Below are 8300 nucleotides of genomic sequence, written 5' to 3' on the forward strand. Positions count from 1 at the left end.
CATAATGGTCACTTTTTGAGCTAGTCCATAGTTAATTCTACTACTACTGAGATACCAATTTTTAACTGTCTTTTGTATAAAGGTTTATATTTTAGGGGAATTTTATAAAATTTTATAATATTTATATGGTGATTTGCATGATGATGTGTACTGTATATTTTATAGTGTTTTATGGATTAATTGTTGATTTTTAACAACATCTATACCCATAACTTGCCTATTTGCACTGTATGGCCCTGAGGGAGCCCTGGTCTCGATCTGTTTTTAGTGCATTTTTTTTTTTTTTTCTTCTCTTTTTTTTGTCCTTTGTCTTTTTTCTTTCTTTTAAAAAGTGTTTTTGTTCCTTTTAGAAATGTAAGAATTTTGCCAGTATGCTTTTATGGTATTGTTTTACCGAAATAAAGCTGGAAATTGAATTGAAAAAAAAATTGAAATTGAAATAAATATACATACATTTGACACACACACATATATATATATGTTTATAATATATATTTTAACAGACCTTTACAATTAAGTCAAAGAAGATATTTGAATAATATTTCAATAATCAATGAGAAAAATAAAGAGCTGATCCAGAAATAAAACACAAATTGGACAGTTAAATGTTTTATTTCTCAACTAACTTTCCCTTATCTGTTTCCATAGATAGATGAAACTTAAAACTCAAATAAGAAATTTTATCTCACAATACTTCTTTTTCACAGTATAAGGGTAACCCTACTCTTGGTAGGGCTTTCAAAAATTGAATGAAACTCTTAAATGTTCCTCTCCACGGAAATCTTTAGTAAAAGGCGAAAGAAACCAGAGTATGCTAATTGAAGCCGCCGACTATTGCACCGGGAAACACCGTTCCACAGACTATCAGGGCGACTAGGTTTACTAAGGTCATCATAGAAAACCCTTCGAAATAGAACCAAGTTATAATAATAGTTGTAATACTTTACACTGATAAAACACTTGTTGCCACAGAAAGAAACAAGCGGAGAGCCCAGCAGTGAGAGGAATTATGGGTATGCAAATTTAGTCGCAGGTCACGTGACAGGAAAGGCTGCAAGACATTTTCCATGGTCAAATCGTAATTTCTGCTCCTTTAATTATCCATGTAACCAGCTGTCTGCAAGGCGGCAACAAAACCGCCCCAAGTAGATAAAGAATTTTTAAAGGGAAGCCCATGAATGAGTGATAGTGAGGAGCGTGCGGTGGGCGTGGTTAAAAGCCACTGAGAGCTCACACCAGGACAAAGAACTTACACACTCGACCTCGAAAGGCTAAGGTCGCGCCGACAGCCGCTGGCGGAAGTGGACTGTATCGGGTCAGTGGCCCTAATATTGTGGGATGGTTAGAAAACGTACGATTTTCATCCAAAAAACAATGACATACTCTTGTACAATTGAGTCCCGCGCCTCTCGTTCTCAGTAGCAAACGAAATCATTAAAAAAATAATAAATCTGTCTCTCTGGTTTATCATTGGGACTATACAAAGAGAAACTAAAAGTGAAGAAACAAAACAAAAACAACTCAAAAGGTGCGTAGCTCGTTCCTAGAATGCTCCATATTGATTGACACAAGACGATTTGTGATCTTGAGCTGTGAGGCTAATAAAGGTGAATGAATGTTAGCACAGGTTTTTAAAGGGAAAGACAAAATTAATATTCATAGATTCGTGGTAACTGTCTTTTGCTGTAATTAGTGGGGTTTTGCCTCCAAGCGGTGCATTATGGGTATGGTGGCTTTGCCAACGCTTCTTTAGGGTGGCCTGCCTGGGGAACGCTGAAAGATTAAAGACTGCAATTCTACTGACATGTGCTGTGGGTTTATCCGACAAAGTCCCAGTAAAATCGCTGCATGTTAAAAATTATAAGGATATTGGGAATCACGAAGGACTTCCATGATCATGGAAAGAACCAAGGCCAGAGTCGAATTCTTTAAGATCTTGCAAATCCAAGGTTACTTGTGATAACGCGTCCAGCCCTTATAAATTACCCGTACCTGGACACGTTGGAGGTCGGTGAATCTTTTAACCGAGTCGGGCTCTCCTCATCCTCAATAGTCGAGTCACTCAAATCAATAATCAATAACTGTTGTAATCGATAATCAATACTCAATTAATAGATCAATATAACACATCAGAAATCAATAACAGTTGATATTTCTGCGCACCATGACCTTTCAGTCATGAATAACCACCCCAGTTTATTAAAAGTTAGTGAATTTATTTCCCTATATTAACAAAGCTAGCACAATATATATGTGTCTCAAAACCAATTGATATATGTATATGAACATTACTAGCTGTCCATAACGGCGGAAGAAACGCAATCTACGTAAAATCTGAATAATGATACACTCTGTTATAGCAATGCAGATCACCAATGTGACTAACTGTATTTGACTAATTGCATACATTCGGTCAGCATAACAAGATTTCAATTCTTCATGGTACATTGAATGAATACCTCGACTAACCTCTAATTAGCATTGGCATGTGGGACTTCATGCAAAACGAATTTAGTCAACACAAATTTGGAAAACTTCTAGCTAGGATCCTATCAAAATAGCAGTTGGTACCTAAAAGGAAAAACACAATGCATAATACATTTATCCTTTCATATTTACCAAATACAATCAGCATTCAAGAAAAGTCTTCGTCCTTCAGGTACCGGTTGATCAGCATGGGGCAAGTTTCAAAAGGGGGCAAAGTTAAGGGCAAGCTCCCTTGCAGCGGCAAGGAGAATGGGACAAAGTTACTGCATGGGCAAGACGGGGGCAAATCAAAGTTAAAGTCTATAGGGTCAGAATTCTCAAAGTCTCTTTCTCTCAGATAGAGAAAAGGGCATCAGGGTGTCGTCCAAAATGGAGTCTGGCATCAGGCTTCAAACTGGCATCGAGGAAAAATGGCTGACTTCTCTTTGTCCGGTGGGTTTAAGTAAGAAACATTCCAAATTCTGTAGGGTCTTCCATTGGAGGGTTCATAGGTTGGCTTCAAATTGTCCAATCAAAATTGTCTTTTACTAGCGCCCATTTATGCATACACTGTCCTTGGCGCCTTGGAACACAAATTGTATCATGGTTTGCCAATTATTTTACTATCTGTACCTTCATTGTCCACACCTGCAGAGACTGACCTTGTATCAAAAGGGATGTAACCGGCCTAGCACGAAACCTTGGAGATAAGTGTACCAGCCAGTTTCTACTGGAAAAATACAACTTCAAGCAAGAATATATTTCATTAATTCAAGGAAAAAGAATCACGCAGTTAGAATTTGAAACCAAGCAACTAGGCCAAAGCCTGTACTAAATTTAAGCTAAGCAAAACAGTTTTCAAACAAGAAATCATGGCATACATTTGCGATTATGACGGATTAGTACATTTTTAATACTTCATGATTAATAAAGCTCGTTTATAATGATGGCGAACTACCCCGAGGGCACAATTTCCCTCGTACATTATTTCTTTTACTTAAAATCACACTTCAATATATATGTCGGTTACACAGTGTACATGAATATATGTCGAACCCTCTTTTTCTGCGTCATCAATCCCTCCTCTGATGACTAATTATGTCATCACATCAAATCTACCCACAAATTTTATTCCATTAAAATTCTGTATAGTAATTTGGCACTTCAGTCAATTCCCTTTTTCTTTTAATCCCTTTTGACTTCTCCCTATAAATTTCCACCATTTTGTTTTCTATTTTCTCTTCTCTTTTTCTTTTGTTCCTTGCTTTTAACATTTTGAAAGCTTTCCATATTCCCCAAGAACCTAATAGACAAATTAATATTATTAATATTCCCTTTACTATTTTTAGTAACAATCCGTTCCAAACGTTGCTGAGCCAATTTCCCACAGAAGCAAATCCTTTTCCAATTTTCTCCCAAACTCCGGGTTCTTTCAATTCCTTTAAATCTACACTTTCTCTAGTTAAATTTGTAAGCATTGTTCTAATTTTTCCACTGTTGTCGGGTATATAGGTACAACAGTGACGCGTGCCAATCATTTTGCAAACGCCGCCATCCTTTGCTAAAAGAATGTCTAAGGCAAGCCGATTTTAAAGAGTCATAGCTCTTTCTGCAGCGAGTTCAGCATCCATCAGGATTATAGCTCCCGAAAACTTTGTTAACATGTTATCCACAATAGTAGACAACTTTCGTATTTTGATTGAGTTCAATATGACTCCTACTGAAGGAATCATAGCTCCAAATATATCTTCTACCACACCAGCAGCTGTCTCCCTTTTCTGAACACGATGTGATTCAGACAGCCTTGGAAATTTCTTGAAGTCATCTAACTGGTAAACCTTTGGGAACAATATTCCCAAATAACACCTCCCATACCATCCTTTAGGAAGACGATAATAGGCGTTGAGTCCACAAATATAATATATTCCAGGAATAACTGGGTCTTGTCCATTCAGCATGAACGTCCACTTTTGTTGAAATGCGTATGTGTGTTTACATTCACTCGTTCCCACAAAAACGGTGTCATAATATGATGGAAATCTATGTATACAAAATCTTCCCACATGCAATGTATCTAAGGCTATTTTCCCTTGTGTCTTTATTGCGGCAAAAGCATAATTATCTACAGACGTCCTTTCGTGCAATTCCTTCTCTAATTTCTCCCTCATTTCGTGCTTTCTGTCGTCAGTGCGGTCTAAAAATTCTATTTCTACTGGTGAAAGCAAGCATGTAAGATTCTCCCTATGTGTGTGAGCTGTGTGGAAAGGTGACATTGGTTCGAAAAATTCCCTCATTAATTTGGCAGACCAATCTCTAGCTATCTTACTTAGGTGCCCTATTATGGGGACATATGCAAAAGTAACATCGTAATTAGTATAGAAAGAATGAATGTCTCTTTGAGCATAAAATCTAGAAGCTACTATACTACATGTAATTCCATACGTAAGAGGCATGCTGTGATACGTTACCCCTTCCACTACTGAGGTAGGTATTTGTGTACACACATAACAATCTTTCGCATCAACATACTCACTCAGTAAGCGATAGAAAACGTTAGATGAAAGTTCCTTCTTATCATGCAAGTGTCTCTCGTCTTGCTCGAGTCTCTTCAGAGCTGTTAGTTCAGTAACGATAATAGGTTTAGAAGTAGAAGCATCATTCGTCTCACTCTCGCCTTTACCATGCATTCCAAGAACTATTGCTACAATTATTAGTACGCATGCGATCAGTAAGCCTATACACATGTATTTACAATACTTCATTTTACGCCCCTGTGTAGTGAAGCTAGTCATTATCTGTATAGAATCAGAAAGCTGAAGACACTTTATCAAAGCGTATTTGCAGTTTTTTTTTTTTTTTCTAAGTTGCAGGTATTTACAAGGCTGAACGAGTTCAATGTTCACACAGTTTCTTTAGCAGCTTAGTCTCTTATCGGTTAGCAGCGTTGTCTCAAAATCGGTTTCAAAGTCAATCAAGCTAGCAATGTCTTAGCCGGTTGAAAAGTCAATCAGGTTAGCAATGTCAAGTTAGCAATGTCTTAGCCGGGTAAATAAATTCAACCAAGTGATCAATGGTTTCAATCAACAGAGTCCATAAAGTTTTTATTTCCAAAATGAAGTTCTGCCTCTTCGTTCTCAAGGCTGAGGGATACGAATTCGTCTGACCAATCGTTATTGGCTACGTATGCCCACTCCGGACCGGAATACCTCCTGCTCGGTATCCTTTTTCTTTTCAGTTTTGCATCTCTCTTTGATTCTTTCTCACTGGTACTTTCCTCTTTGGCCAAGTCCTTTTCTTCACTTGGTGTTGGTACCACGACAGACACTTCCTTTCTTTTCTCTTTCACTCTTGGCCCTTCACTGTCGTTCAACGTTTCTCTAGTTCTCAGTTTCACTGGTGATATACTTGGTCTTCTTTTTGCACTAGGTCCACTTGATGGACCTGCGATCTCTTCTGAAGAAGTTTGAGCAGTTTCGTTCTGTTCTGCCTTGTCCCCTCCTTCTGGGGATTCAATCAGATTTTCCTTTTCTTTTTCTGTACCGTCTGCTTCTGGGAAAGCCCTCCTCTGATCAGGCTCTCCTGCTTCTTCACCTCTTTCGAGCCCTTTGTCACTGTTACTTTCTTCAGGCTCTTTGTCACTTTCAGCTGCTTCAGGCTCTTTGTTACCTTCAGCTGCTTCGTCGCTGTCTGAGGCTCCTCCTTGGTCTTCCCCAAGCGAATCAGTTGCTTCGTCCTCAGAGAATATTTCTCCCTCCTCTATTTCTGCCTGTTCGCTTCTAGTTCTGTTTTGCTCTGCCTCAGCGCTCGGCACTTTGTTATCAGGTACTGGCAGTTTCAGCGCTTCAACTTCTTCATCTGTGGGACACAACACCCTCTTTGTGTGACTGGCGTGAATCCAGTTGGGAACTCCCGCACACTTCACAGCGGTGGTAGTCGTCAAAATCACTTGGAAAGGTCCTTTCCAACGGGGTTCCAAACACGACTTCCTCACGTGCTTCTTTATCACGACCCAGTCACCTGCTTTCAGGGTGTGTCCTGGACCTTGGATCGGTGGCAAGGTGGTTGCCTCCACCTGGTGAGAGAAAGATCGAACCACATCAGCTAGACCTTTGCAGTAGTCTAACACCATATCATCTGTAATATTCAAAAGCGCATTTGCAGGAACTGCTGGAAGTCTCATAGCTCTGCCCATGAGAATCTTGTGTGGGGACAGTCCAGTCTTTCTGTCAGGGGTGTTTCTCATTGACATTAGTACCAAAGGCAATGCGTCAGGCCATTTTAAGTTTGTTGATGCACATATTTTCGCCATTCTCGATTTCAATGTGCCATTCATTTGCTCCACTAGACCTGATGCTTCAGGGCGGTAGCTACAATGCAGCTTTTGCTCAATGTTCAGTGCTGCACAAAGCAATTTTATTACTTCATTATTGAAGTGACTTCCCCTATCTGATTCTAAAGAGATCGGGAATCCGAAACGTGGTATTAACTCTCTCCAGAGTAGTTTTGCAACTGTGCCATTCATTTGCTCCACTAGACCTGATGCTTCAGGGCGGTAGCTACAATGCAGCTTTTGCTCAATGTTCAGTGCTGCACAAAGCAATTTTATTACTTCATTATTGAAGTGACTTCCTCTATCTGATTCTAAAGAGATCGGTAATCCGAAACGTGGTATTAACTCTCTCAAGAGTAGTTTTGCAACTGTGAGACTGTCATTTCTGCGTGTAGGGTATTCTTCAATCCAGTGACTAAAAATGCACAGAACCACCAACACATACTTCAAGCCTCCATGCACAGGCATCTCAATGAAGTCCATTTGCATCCTGCTGAATGGACCCCCTGCTCTTCCAATGTGGCTCAAATTTACTACTGTTCCCTTCCCTGCGTTCATCTGTTGGCAAATGACACAACAGTGGCAAACTGCTTCAGCAACTTGACGGAATTTAGGGTTAAACCAATCAGTTTTGAACAACCTAATCATGGCATCCCTCCCAAGATGAGCTTGTCCATGGTAAAACCTGGCTATCTGTGTCAAAAGGCTGTTTGGAAGAACGAATTTCCCTTCACTTGAAACCCATAATTCATCTAGTCTCTTTACACATTGTGATTTGGTCCAAGAAAGTTTCTCATCCTCACTAACATCATTCTGTAGGGATTTCAATTCGTCCATCGTATCTATCACCTTTAGAGCAAATATTTCGCTTGGTTCGAGTTCTGGTTCACTTATCAAATTCCATTCATCCCTAAGCAATATACAGTTCAATGCGCAAAACCTTGCGACTTGATCCGCATATCCATTTCCCAGAGAAACATAATCCTGTCCCTTCGAGTGTGCACTGCATTTTACCACTGCTACTTCTCCTGGTAGTTGGATGGCATGTAACAATTCTTTTATTCTTTCGCCATTTTTCACTGGCGATCCTGAAGAGGTCATGAAGCCTCTCTGTGACCACAATTGTCCGAAATCATGCACTATTCCAAACCCGTACTGGCTGTCAGTATAAATGGTAACTTTCATCAATGCAGAAAGTTGGCAAGCTCTAGTAAGGGCTACCAATTCTGCTACCTGTGCAGAGTAAACTCCTTGAAGCCAAGATGCTTCCAAAACACCTGTTACTGTGCATACAGTGTACCCTGCTTTCAATACACCCAGTGCATCTCTTAAACATGAACCATCAACAAAAATAATTTGATCATTTTCTTCCAATCGGGTATCTTTGATATCAGGTCTTGGTTTGGTGCAAAATTCAGTCACCTGAAGACAGTCGTGCTCGATGTCTTCAGCGTTCTCAATTTCAGCATTTTCACTGGGAAACAAGGTTGCTGGATTCAACGTA

The 8300-nt window shown here is 39.6% G+C and overlaps 1 non-coding gene across 1 annotated transcript; it reads right to left on the reverse strand.

Moving 5' to 3' along the window:
• Positions 1–716: 716 nt before the first annotated feature.
• LOC138286808 (U5 spliceosomal RNA) lies at positions 717–835 on the reverse strand. Its single transcript, XR_011202083.1, has one exon. It is a non-coding gene; the product is annotated as a U5 spliceosomal RNA (small nuclear RNA).
• Positions 836–8300: the final 7465 nt, after the last annotated feature.

The sequence above is a fragment of the Pleurodeles waltl genome, chromosome 3_2 (genome assembly GCF_031143425.1).
Source record: "Pleurodeles waltl isolate 20211129_DDA chromosome 3_2, aPleWal1.hap1.20221129, whole genome shotgun sequence".
In the NCBI taxonomy this organism is placed as follows: Eukaryota; Metazoa; Chordata; class Amphibia; order Caudata; family Salamandridae; genus Pleurodeles; species Pleurodeles waltl.